Source organism: Hyaena hyaena, unplaced genomic scaffold, assembly GCF_003009895.1.
Source record: "Hyaena hyaena isolate Hyena2069 unplaced genomic scaffold, ASM300989v1 scaffold_525, whole genome shotgun sequence".
NCBI lineage: Eukaryota > Metazoa > Chordata > Mammalia > Carnivora > Hyaenidae > Hyaena > Hyaena hyaena.
Genome location: NW_024081157.1, coordinates 1,381,444 through 1,393,276, shown reverse-complemented (window position 1 = coordinate 1,393,276; position 11,833 = coordinate 1,381,444).

The window sequence follows — 11,833 nt, the reverse complement described above, 5'->3', positions numbered from 1 at the left end:
AATTTTGTACATACACTTTCTAAAGGATTGTTTGGAAAAATGTAGTAGTCTTATTATATAAACTTGTGAATCAGTAATTGCATTTCTTATAGTTTATTCTAAGAAATATTCAGAAATAGAAAGTTTGAGTATGATATTTGTTGTAAAATTACTTATAAAATTGAAAGGTTGGCTCCAACCAATATTTTCACCATCAGGAAATTCATTCAACAAGTTAATTTATATGACATGATACCACATTAAAAATCAAACTCAGACTGTTAAAGTATATACGATAATACTAATGACGCACTCTCCGTCAATTATACCTTAATCAATTTGGCATACTTTTTCATCATCATTTTGGATCCTGATAACGTATCCATCATATTTAACATTGCATTCAGTTCTATTTCAACCGTAAGTTTAATGTGTATGCCATTTTTTAATTCAAGTTATTGAAGGGTTGAGAGTTAACCTGTATAGTAAGTCACTAGAAATTGAATAGGTTTATATATGCTTCCTCATCTTATTCTAGATTATCTTCATGAGACTGTTCTTGGCCTGGTTATGAAAACAGATAGTTTGGTCCTAGGTCTGCAGTGTTAGGGAAGGAGTCAGTCTGCCTAACTTCTAGAAGTCATTTCCCACATTTCTTTATATCCTGTGCTTGGAAGGATATGGTTACTTCCATTTGCCCAGTATGACCAGGCTGCTGCCAAGTTTTCCCACTTTTCCTTTTCTCTGCTTCGGTATAATGAGAAGTATGGAATTATAGGAGTTTTGGAATAGCTTTTTAGCTGTTCCAAACTTACCTTTTTTCTCATCCGCTTTTATTTCCTTTTGACCAGATTTGACACTATGAAAGTATTGTTATTAACATTGAAACTGGTTTTTAATTGAAGTTATGCACTTTTACAAAAAGACGTGATGCTTCCACTTAAAGAATTTTTATTGTTGTTTTGTAAAGTGTTCATATGACAATGGGGTGAGGTACAGAAAAGTATCTGTTATCTTTGTTTCGAAACAAAGAAAAAGTTTGAAATACAATTCTCAAGAGCAGTAATTAGAGAACCAGATCATGGCTGCTGTGTCTCCCGATTCACTAAGTTGAATTTTGCCAGGGCACGACGTATCTTTACCAAGCCAGCAGTTATATGCAAGTCCATTTCTTTATCCAGTAGACCATGATCGTAAGATATGGTTAAACATATTTTGCTCACAGGATATCATATTTAATTTTATTTCATATGGGCACTCATGACAAGGCAATATTTGTTACTTTTGGAAGCTCTTAGGGACTTCCATAAAACCCACAGTGGTTTACTAAAGTAAAAAAACAAAAACAAAATCTTAACATTTTGTATTTCTCTTATAATTCTTGAGGGGCTTGTAATCAAGTCTTTTTACACACTATTTAATTCATTACTGTTTAGTAAAAAAATTTTTAGGAATGGTTAGATAAACCACAGTGTAAATCATTTCTTTCTTCACTGAGATTCTGATTTTTCTCAAGGTTAAAACAATGTGATATGTATTTTCAAAAGTATCAAGCAATGTATAAGCTCCCTGAAATATACTCAGTACTTAACTTGAATTAAAATAAATAAGCATCAACTACAGCTTTCACTCAAAGGAGTTTGTAATAAAAGATGGTATTTAAAAAAATATACCAAAACGGCTTAAGAGAGACTCTCTGCCTTTGCCTTGTAATCCTGGCGTTGTTACAATGTGATTATGAGGTAGTATAAAGGGAGAAGCCACAAGGTGTGGCTTTCCATTCATTTAGCTCAGTGCTCCCTGCTGCCGCCAGCATCATCAGACAGCTCTTGGGACTCTGTAATTGCAATCTCGGCGAGTTCTTTCTGTTTCCCTTGTCCATTTCCAGCTTACATTTTGAGAAATAGTTGAACAAAAATATTCATCTCCTAAATAGAAAAATAAAAACTCTGGAACTGTCCGAAATCTCAGTGGCAGATGTAATTAATCTAAAACATTCCACAAATAAAATTGATGTAAATATAATACAAATAGGTCTAACTCTGGATAGATAGATATTCAAGAAGAGCTTAGCCACAGAGCTTTCATAACAGTTTAGCCTTAAGTACAACCTTTTTAAAAAGACTTTTTATAAATGATTATAAGTTTGTTTGACTTTTAACAATAATATAGTTAATCATAACAGCTCACACTTAGCCTGTTTTTCTGTGTTGCAGTAGTAACTCTAGCTAGAACAAACAAGTTTACATACTAAATTCATTGGTAAGTTCAAAGCTTACATGAAAACTAACTTTTCCAGGAGAGGCACACAAGGAAGAAATTATTTTCTGTGTTACTAAAAGGGTACTCTATAACACAGAGGAAGATTACCGTAGGGCTTAATCAGGAGTGTTTATGTGCATTGCATTTTAAAAATCTCTAATGTGAAGTTTCATTAAAGGACTCCAGCCTAGCCTTTTGAGAGTGCATTAATAGGGCTACATAAATTCTTAATCCTCTTATTTGCTGTCATCATGTTGAGAATATAAAAATGAATAATTGATTGAGGAACGTTCCTGACTATATTATTTGGGAGAATTACTGGGGCAAAATTAGTGTCCTTTCACTGCTGGAAACAGTGACTAAAAGAGAGAAAAGTGGGCAGGCTCCTGGTATTGTTTGGAAGGTCGTGCTCCTGGGCTTTGTACAACTGCAGGGTATTTAAAGTTCCTGGTATCCTTGGCAACACAAACTGTTTGTGATACCAATTGGTGCTTGTGTTTCAATGATGTCATAGGATTTACAGATCCACACAATGGATCTCTTGTTTGTGGACCTACAGAGGAGTCCTGATGGTTTTGGAAAAGCACCTGAATACCCATAGGAATTGAGGCTTAAGTGTGTGTGTGTGTGTGTGTGTGTGTGTGTGTGTGCGCGCGCGCGCACACTGTGCATGTGCATGAGCAAGCTAGAGAGCAAAAGAGTGAGGTGGGGGGGAGGAATGGAGGGGGGAGAGAGAGAGAGAGAGAGAGAGAGAGAGATTTCTCTCAGGCTTTAATTTTGAGAAGTAGTGATAACCTATTCTGTATTGCTTAATCTTTTGAATTTGGACTCAACTTTTTTAAAAACGCAAAAAATATCACCCACCAAATTTCTCATTGTTTTGCATTCTTGTGATTGAATTTGAGAAGTATATACACATTTTTGTACTAACTTGAAACTTGTAGAAAAACAGATGAGGATTAATTGCTCTTCTCAAGTTTAGCCACTAGCTTTGCAGTTGTAAGAGGCTTATAGAGCTGGGAGTATTTGAACTAATTGGTTAGATTAAAACAGTGCCATTAAAAAGATTATTTGATTTCCTCTTCTCTTTCTCTGTCTCTTTTTTTTTAAATATGTGAAGTAATTAGACGGACCTAAATGATGTACATTAAGTTGCCAAACCAGCTTAAATAAAAGAATGTGTTTCTGCTCTTATATTCACTTCTGCTTATCATTGTGTGTTCAAAAGGCTATAGGTTTATTGGCTCTTCCTTTGTTAAAGTTCACATCAAGACCGATATGTGGATTCATGACACAGTGGTATATCAGACCCTTTTCAATGGAATTTTCCTTCTATTAGAGCAAACCTGTGCAGTTTTTTTTCCTTCAGAGTATTTCCAAGTAGTGATTTACCTACTTACATGATACAATTCTGAAGATTGTTCACGGTTTAAATGAAGTTTTTTCCTCTGACATTATATTGCAGTATTTTTAGCATTAGTAGTTTTGAATTGGAATAAGAAATTAACCCATTATTTTAGATGTGGGCAGTATAAAGAATAATAAGAGCTAACGTTTATTGAAGGCTTAATATATGCCAGGCCCTGTTCTAAATGCTAAGCATTTCTCATTTAATCTTTACCACATCCCTGTGAGGGAGAGATCATAATGTTCCCATTTTAAAGATGAGGAAACGGGGGCCCCGAAAAGTTAAATATCTTGACTAAAGTCTCACAGCTGGTAAGCAGGGGAGCAGCTATTCCTTTCCAGGCAGTCTTACTACAGATTTTGTGTTCTTAACATGATGTCTCTCAATAACAATGATAATAATGAGGACTAACATTTATTGAGCACTTCTCTGTGTGCCAGGAGTTGAGAAATTGTTCTTATCTTTTTCTAATGTGTTAACTCAATCAAAAATCCTAAGTTGGGACATGGGTCCTGCTGTGATTGAGTCTTAGTCTGCCAAGTTCCTGTGCCTCAGATCTTTGTAATCAATTCATATATACTGAAAATCAGGAGTGAGTTATGTTAAGCAGCTTCTATAGAAGGATCCTCGGAGAGGTCAGTATGTACCGGGGCTGACTTAGTATCACCTTCCCATCTACTCAAGTACTGTATTACTTATCTTACGGGGGAAATTAAAACCTTAGAGAGTCATATGAGAAGTATAAGTTTCAACCTGATGTTCCAAATGCTACTTAGATATTTATAAAACAAACATAAAGCCTGATAGCCAGCATTTCTTTTCTTATTCCTACCGTTTTAAAGTAGACTTGAACTAGTTAAAAATAGGTGGTTCCCTAGTAACAGGTGGTTCTCTAACTAATAATAGAGGAAGTTAAGCATCTGTGGACTCAAAGTTAGCATTTCTATGCCACCCACACTCTTCTCATGATAGAGAGGTTGAATTATGAATGTGTTGAAGTGCTTTAAACTTTGTTTTCTTTTTTTAATTTTTTGTCCACGAGCTTGATATTGATCAACTTAGTTTGGAGCCTCCTTTAAACCATTTTCTAATTCGGTAGCTATATATTTTTAAGGTAAATAATGTCACTTTATAATTTAATCTTAAGTTACGTTAATAGATGCACATAATTACAAATGTGTACTATAAGGATTGAAATGAAAAAGAGCAGTTATGTTCTCCCCAGTGTCTCAGTTTCTGTTCCGTAGAGGCATCCCCTTGTAATTCCTTTAGAGGTTTTTTCCCATCACTTATCTTCATATTTTTAAATAAGTCATGCATTCACACCTACACATATGCATGCATGAAAATATAGACATATAGTTTCAGACAGTTTTTGTTTGGAACTGGCTTTTACTTTTAATCTAATTTAAAAATTTTCTCTAAACATACACACATACACACACAACCATAATCTTATTCCCTTATATAATTGAGAAAGTGGAGTCTCAGGTTACTTCTTGCCCCAAATCATGGAAATAGTAAGTGGCAGATTTGAATCTAGTCATCTGACTACATAGTTTAAGTCATGTTTCATGTCAGTCAAATTCATTCAAAATGGGACTGTATGTAATTATTTTCTCTCCCTTTTCAGTGTGCAAATGGCTAATCAAAATAAGAAACTTGTGTGCTTAGTATGTGTGAGGTACTTTGTTAAGCATTTGATGTCTTTTAGCTCATTTGAGCCTCAAAAGAAAACATCTCTGAGATTTGGTGTTTTGTCATCCCTATTTTATTTATTATTATTATTTTTATCACCCTATTTAAAAAAAATTTTTTTTTCAGTGTTTTATTTATTTCTAGGAGAGAGAGACAGCGTGAGCAGGGGAGGGTCAGAGAGAGAGGGAGACAACAGAATCTGAAACAGGCTCTGAGCTAGCTGAGAGCACAGAGCCCGATGCGGGGCTTAAACCTATGAACCGTGAGATTGTGACCTAAGCGAAAGTCGGATACTTAACCGACCAAGCCACCCAGGCACCCCTTTATCACCCTATTTTAAAGATGAAGAAATTGAAATTTACTTAGGTTGAGTAATATATCCAAGGCCACACAACTTATAAATGGTAGAAGTGGAATCTTTTTATTTATTTTGAGAGGGAGAGCAAGCAGTAGAGTACATGCATGAGTGCGAACAGGGGAGGGCCAGAGGGAGAAAAAGAGAATCTCCAGCAGGGACGCAGGGACTTCATCCCACAAACTGATACCATGACCTGAGCTGAAATCAAGAGTCATACACTTTCCTGACTGAGCCATCTAGGCGCCCCTGGAATCTTTTTTTTTTTTTTTTTTTTAAGCCTATTTATTTATTTTCAGAGAGACACAGAGAGTGTGAGTGGGGAAGGGGCAGAAAAAGAGGGAGAATCTCAAGCAAGCTCCATGCTGTCAGCACAGAGCCCGTTGTGGGGTTCAGACCCACAAACCATGAGATCATGACCTGAGCCAAAATCAAGAGTTGGATACTTAACTGACCAAGCCACCCAGATGCCCCTGGAATCTTTTTAAAATATTATTTTTATTGGGGCGCCTGGCTGGTTCAGTCATTAGGGCATATACTCTTGACTTCAGGGTCTTCAGTTCCAGCCCCACATTGGGCAAAGAGCTTACTTTAAAAAAAAAGTATAATTTTTATTGAAATATACTGTACACAGAGAAAAGTGCACAGATCCTATAGCTTCATATATAGTTTTGCATTAAGGTGACAGTCTTGAGTAACTTGCACCCTGCTGAAGAAACAGAACATTAATAGCAGCCCAGAAGTCCACCTTATGTCCTTTCCCAGTCACTGCATGTCCAAAGAGTAACTATGATCAGCATTAATATTATAAGGGAATTTTACCTATTTTTGAATTTTAAACAAAATTATACATCTTTTGTCTGACTTCTTTTGTTCAATATTGTATTTGCGAGCTTCATACATGTTGTTCCATGTAGTTGTAGTGCTTTCAACCTCATTGGTAGGTAATACTCCATTTTATGAATTACCGCAATTCCGGTGTCCATTCTGCTATTGGTGGGCATTTCAGGTTATTTCTAGTTTTAGCTGTTATGAATAATGCCACTTTGTACAGTCTTACATGTCTTTTGGTGAAAATGTATCCGTATTTCTATTGGGTATATATTTAGGAGTAGAATTGCTAGGGGCGCCTGGGTGGCTTAGTCGGTTAAGCGTCCGACTTTCGCTTAGGTCATGATCTTGCGGTTCGTGGGTTCGAGCCCCGCGTCGGGCTCTGTGCTGACTGCCAGCTCAGAGCCTGGAGCCTGTTTCAGTCTGTGACTCCCTCTCTCTCTGACCCTCCCCTGCTCACGCTGTCTCTCTCTCTCTCTCTCTCTCTCCTAGAAATAAATAAAACATTAAAAAAAAAAGGAGTAGAATTGCTAAATATGTATATGTCTGGGTTTTTTAAGTGTTGTCAGTTTTCCAAAGTGATGGTACCACTTCACATTCCCACCTGCAGTTGTTTCCCATCTTCAGCAAAACTTAGTATCTTTTAATTTTTGCCATACTGGTGGTTATGTAGTAGTAATCTCTCACTGTGGTTTTAATTTGCATTTCCCTGTTGATTAATGAAGTTGAGTACCATTTCACATGTTAAATGGATATTTGGATATTCTTTTTTATGAAGTAACGTTGAGGTCTTTTGCCCATTGTTTGGATTGTCAGCCTTTTTAACGGAGCATGTTGGTTTTCCTCACCTCGTCTTTTTCTGAGGCAAGAGCATTGGCTCTTCTAATTTTTTATTCTGTCATTTACGTATCTCCTTAATCCTAAATAACATGAATATACTGCTTTTTTTATTTATCAGTTTTCAAGCTTTTTTTAATTTTCTGTTATGGTGGATGATGGTGTAGCTGTCGTATACAATTATCCCAATTGTCTTACCGTAATTATATACTTATTTTTATGATGAGTATTTACTGTTTTACATTATTATGCCAAAAACTGGGCATGGTTGAATGTTATTATTACATTTCCTTTCTTTTTGCCTTTTTTTTTTGAGGTTAATAATTGCCTTTTTTTTTTTTTTTTTCATTTGTGTAGGTTTCTTTATACCTATTATTCTTCCCAGCCTTTCCTACAGTCTGGTAGTAGTTTTACCCAAGGCCAGTAATATCAGGTTAATTTGTCAGATCCAGCTTGATTTGGTTTCATTTTCTCTTTTCTTGGTGACATCCCTCTTGGAGTTCCCCCTAGTCTTTTTATATTTAGGACCGTTTCCTAAATAGCTGTTATCCTAGGTGTTTGCTTTGCTGTCATCCTTAGAATTCTCCCTACCTTTTTCTTAGGGTGGACTCCCTGTTTCCGGGATCTTAAGGCTTTGTCTCTTTTTTGGTTACTTTGTTTCATTTAAGCACATGCTCCAGTAGTTTAAAAACTGGCAGAGTAGCAAAAAGCATGGTGTGACATCTTCAGCATGTCAGTCCCTTTGTTCATACCGTTCAAGTCAGGATTGCACAGTTATCAGCCTCCTATTTCTCTTCATCATCATTTTGGGACACCGCCTTGCTTCTCTCCTGAGCTTGGAACACCAGTTGTAAAAATACGCTGTGCCTGTCCTCTTGGTTTACTCTGTATTGGATTGAATGTTTGTGTCCCCTCCCCCACCCTCCAGTCATTTTATAGGACTATTATCTTGGAGGCAGGAGTGTAAGGTTCTATGGGGTCATAAGGGCTGTCCCTAATTTGATAGAACTGGTGCCTTTATAGAAGGAGAAGGAGATACCTCTTTCTCTCCATCATGTGAGGACACAAGAAGAAGGCAGCCATCTGCAAGTCCAGAAGAACACTCTCACCAGCAACCAAATCTGCCTGTGCCTTGATATTTGTTTGATTGTCCAGCCTCTAAGCCTGTGGGAAAATAAATTTCTCTTGCTTAAGCCGCACAGTCTCTGGTATCTTGTTATGGCGGCCCATGCAGACTAAGACACTCCCCAAAATTTGAGGCCTTGAGTGTCTAAAAATATTTTTATCTAATCCTCAAACTTGATTATTTGGCTAAGTGAATAATTTAGGTTGGAAATAATTTTCGTTCGGAAATTTAAAGGCATTACTCCATTGTCTTCCAAATTCCTGTGTTGCATTGGAGCAGTCTAGATCTGTTCTTCCTTTTACTGCTTTATAGTCTCATATTGTATTTGTTCCCTTCTGCTGATTTGAGGTCAGTGGTTTTTGATAAAAAGAAAGGTTTTCCACATCTTATGTAAGTCAGCTAAGTAGCATCAGGACTGAGCTGACTGAATTGGGTTGTCGACTTAGCAGTGAGTGACTGATAGGATTCTTTAGAGAAGCCTATATTATCTCCTTGATAGTTTTCACTGTAAGCTCAGTGATTTGTGACTCAAACAGGTCACAATTCAGAAGAGATGCATATTTAGCTCTGTAATTCTATTTCAGTTGATACTGTGGAGGGAGGTAGAACTATTAAAATTTTTTAATGCTGCCAAACTCTTGATAGGTTTTATTTTTAATGCAGTCTGCCTTCTTTTGCTCCTTTAGATAGAGAGATAATGTTACAGTATTGGCTGATTAACCAATTGCTAAAACCTGAGAAACTGATCTCTTAATAGTGGTAAACTATTTACTCTTTTTATTCCTTCTCCACTAAGAATCACATTCCTTTTAAAGCTCTAATTCTCTCTCCACAACAGCTGCTGCTAAAGGAAAGTGACAAGATTCAATTCAAAAAGAGGCAGGCTTCGGGGTACATTAATACAGGAAGAGGTACTAAATATAACAGAAGGAATGGGTATTCCATGGTGTTTGAGATTAATTCTTAGCATGGTTCATTTTTCTATCAGTAATACGAATATAAGACACAGAAATGATAATGAGTTTTGATCATTTATATAACACCATGGTTATGTTCTAAGGGGCAGACTAGTATTTTCTTACACTTTTCTTAAATTTGCATAATACTTGACTGCTTAAGAAAAACTTGCATATAGACCTTTATTTTTTCTTCTAAGGATTATTATACAAGTGAATTATTTTGAGTATTTTATATTTTTCTATTTAGGTGAGAGTATGAACTGTAGACGTAAGTGGTCCTATTGGGGGTGAAGTACAAACTGTGATTGGCTGCCATCTGTCATCTGAATGTGGCTTCATTCACAACATTCCATTCACTTACCCATGCCATAGAGTTACTTAAGCAGTACTTGCCCCTGTGTGACTATTACGGACTTATTCCTTCTAATGCATGTCTGAAAAGCAGAAGAAAACCATATAATCAGCTCTGCCTGCATTTGCATGGCACACATGATCAAGTGTAGTGCAAACTATATTAGTGACATGCAAGGTAGATCCATCATAGGAATTGTTTCCCATCCTGGTTGTCATCTAACACTTAGGTAGTATTATCCAATTAAAATTTGTTCTTCTGTGGCACCCGGGGGGCTCAGTTGGTTGAGCATCCAACTCTTGATTTCAGCTCAGGTTATCATTCCAGGGTCATGGGATTGAGCCCTACATCAGGCTCTGGGGCTGGCATGGAGCCTGCTTAAGATTCTCTCTCATTCGTATTCTCTCTCTCTCCGTCTCTCTGTCTCTGTCTGTCTGTCTCTCTCTCTCCCCCCTTCCCTCCCTCCCTTGCTACCTCCGCCTCTTTCTCTCTCCTCTCCTTGTTCTCTCTCTCTCTCTCAAAAAAAAAAAAAATTCTTCTAAAAACAGAAGTGTTGCCTTTGTCAAACATCTGATTGTCTACTATAAATGTCAGGCCTTCCAGGAACTTACTACATTTTAATACTCAATACAGGTAACTCTGCCCTGTGATGGAGCAGAGGTAGAAGGCCTATGTATGCTTAGGCTCTGGTGCTGCTGAGACTGAGAGGGAGGCAGTAAAGGGACCCTTTGCAAATCTTAATGTAAGGGGAATTACTTACCAGAATGTGTCATGTGCTATCTCCTGCCTGCCCTCCATTTTTCTTAAAAAGGGTAATGATGTGGGGCACCTGGGTGTCTCATCGGTTGAGCATCTGACTTCAGCTCAGGTTATGATCTCATGGTTTGTGAACTGGAGCTTTGCATTGGGCTTGCTGCTGTTAGCACAGAGCCTGCTTTGGATCCTCTGTCTCCCTTCTCTCTGCACCTCCCCTGCTTGTGCTCTCTCTCTCTCAAAAATAAATAAAACACTAAAAACATGGGTGATGATGAGCATTGGGGGTTAACTGATTAGACACCAGTGATTAAGTACCATGGCAATTAAGCCTCTGTAAGTGAGAAGGAAACTAAAATAGTTAGCTAAGGATAAAAGACAATGTGAATTTGTTTCAGTAAACAGTTATGGTCTCGTAGTAAATTTATGATAAAGACTAAAATGTATTTCCATAAAGGCAAACAGTTCTGACCTAGTAATGATTTTATATCTTAAACATTTTGAATCATTTATTACTTAGTATCCTTATTACTCACCAAGGTGAGTGTGACCATATTTAAATCTACTGGGCACTGATTTGTATGCACTGTAATGTAATTTGCCAGCCCAAGGGCTCACTGCATGTCAGGACAAAGCAGAGTCCATAGCCAATAATCTTAGTGTTTGGATATTTATTCTAAGAAAATTTTTGTTTGCTTCTTCTGGAATTCTGGGATTTGCCTGTTTTCTGACATTTTGACAGAATATGGAGGGTGAAAATGTAATGAGGGAACAAAATAAATAAAATTAAACTTGATTTTGATGTTCCAGTTGATTTTTGTCTTTCCTTTCAATACTTTAATAATGAAAGAGAGTAACTTAAAACATATTGATGCAGTAATGGATGGCAGCCACACTGAGTCTTGGACAGAGAGCATTAACACATTTATAAAATCGTCTAGTCATAAATTTCCAGCATCAGCAGCTGCTGTGGAGCAACATGTTACAGATGTTATGATTATGATTGAAATTGTCATCACATGACACTCTAACATTTCTTCTATTGCAGCAGAAAAATGCCTGTAGAAGATAGCCAAGAAAATAACACATTTTAAAGCTGGATGGCAGGGCAAGGATTTTATTATTTATTAGAAAAATAAAGAACTGTCTTTTAAAAATACAGCTTGTTAGTTGGCCTGTGGATGTAAATGATATTTAAACTTGAACTTCTGTTAAAATTAGTTTGAACATTTTGGTAAAGAGAAAAACAGCCCTTTGTGTAGTTAGGGAAATT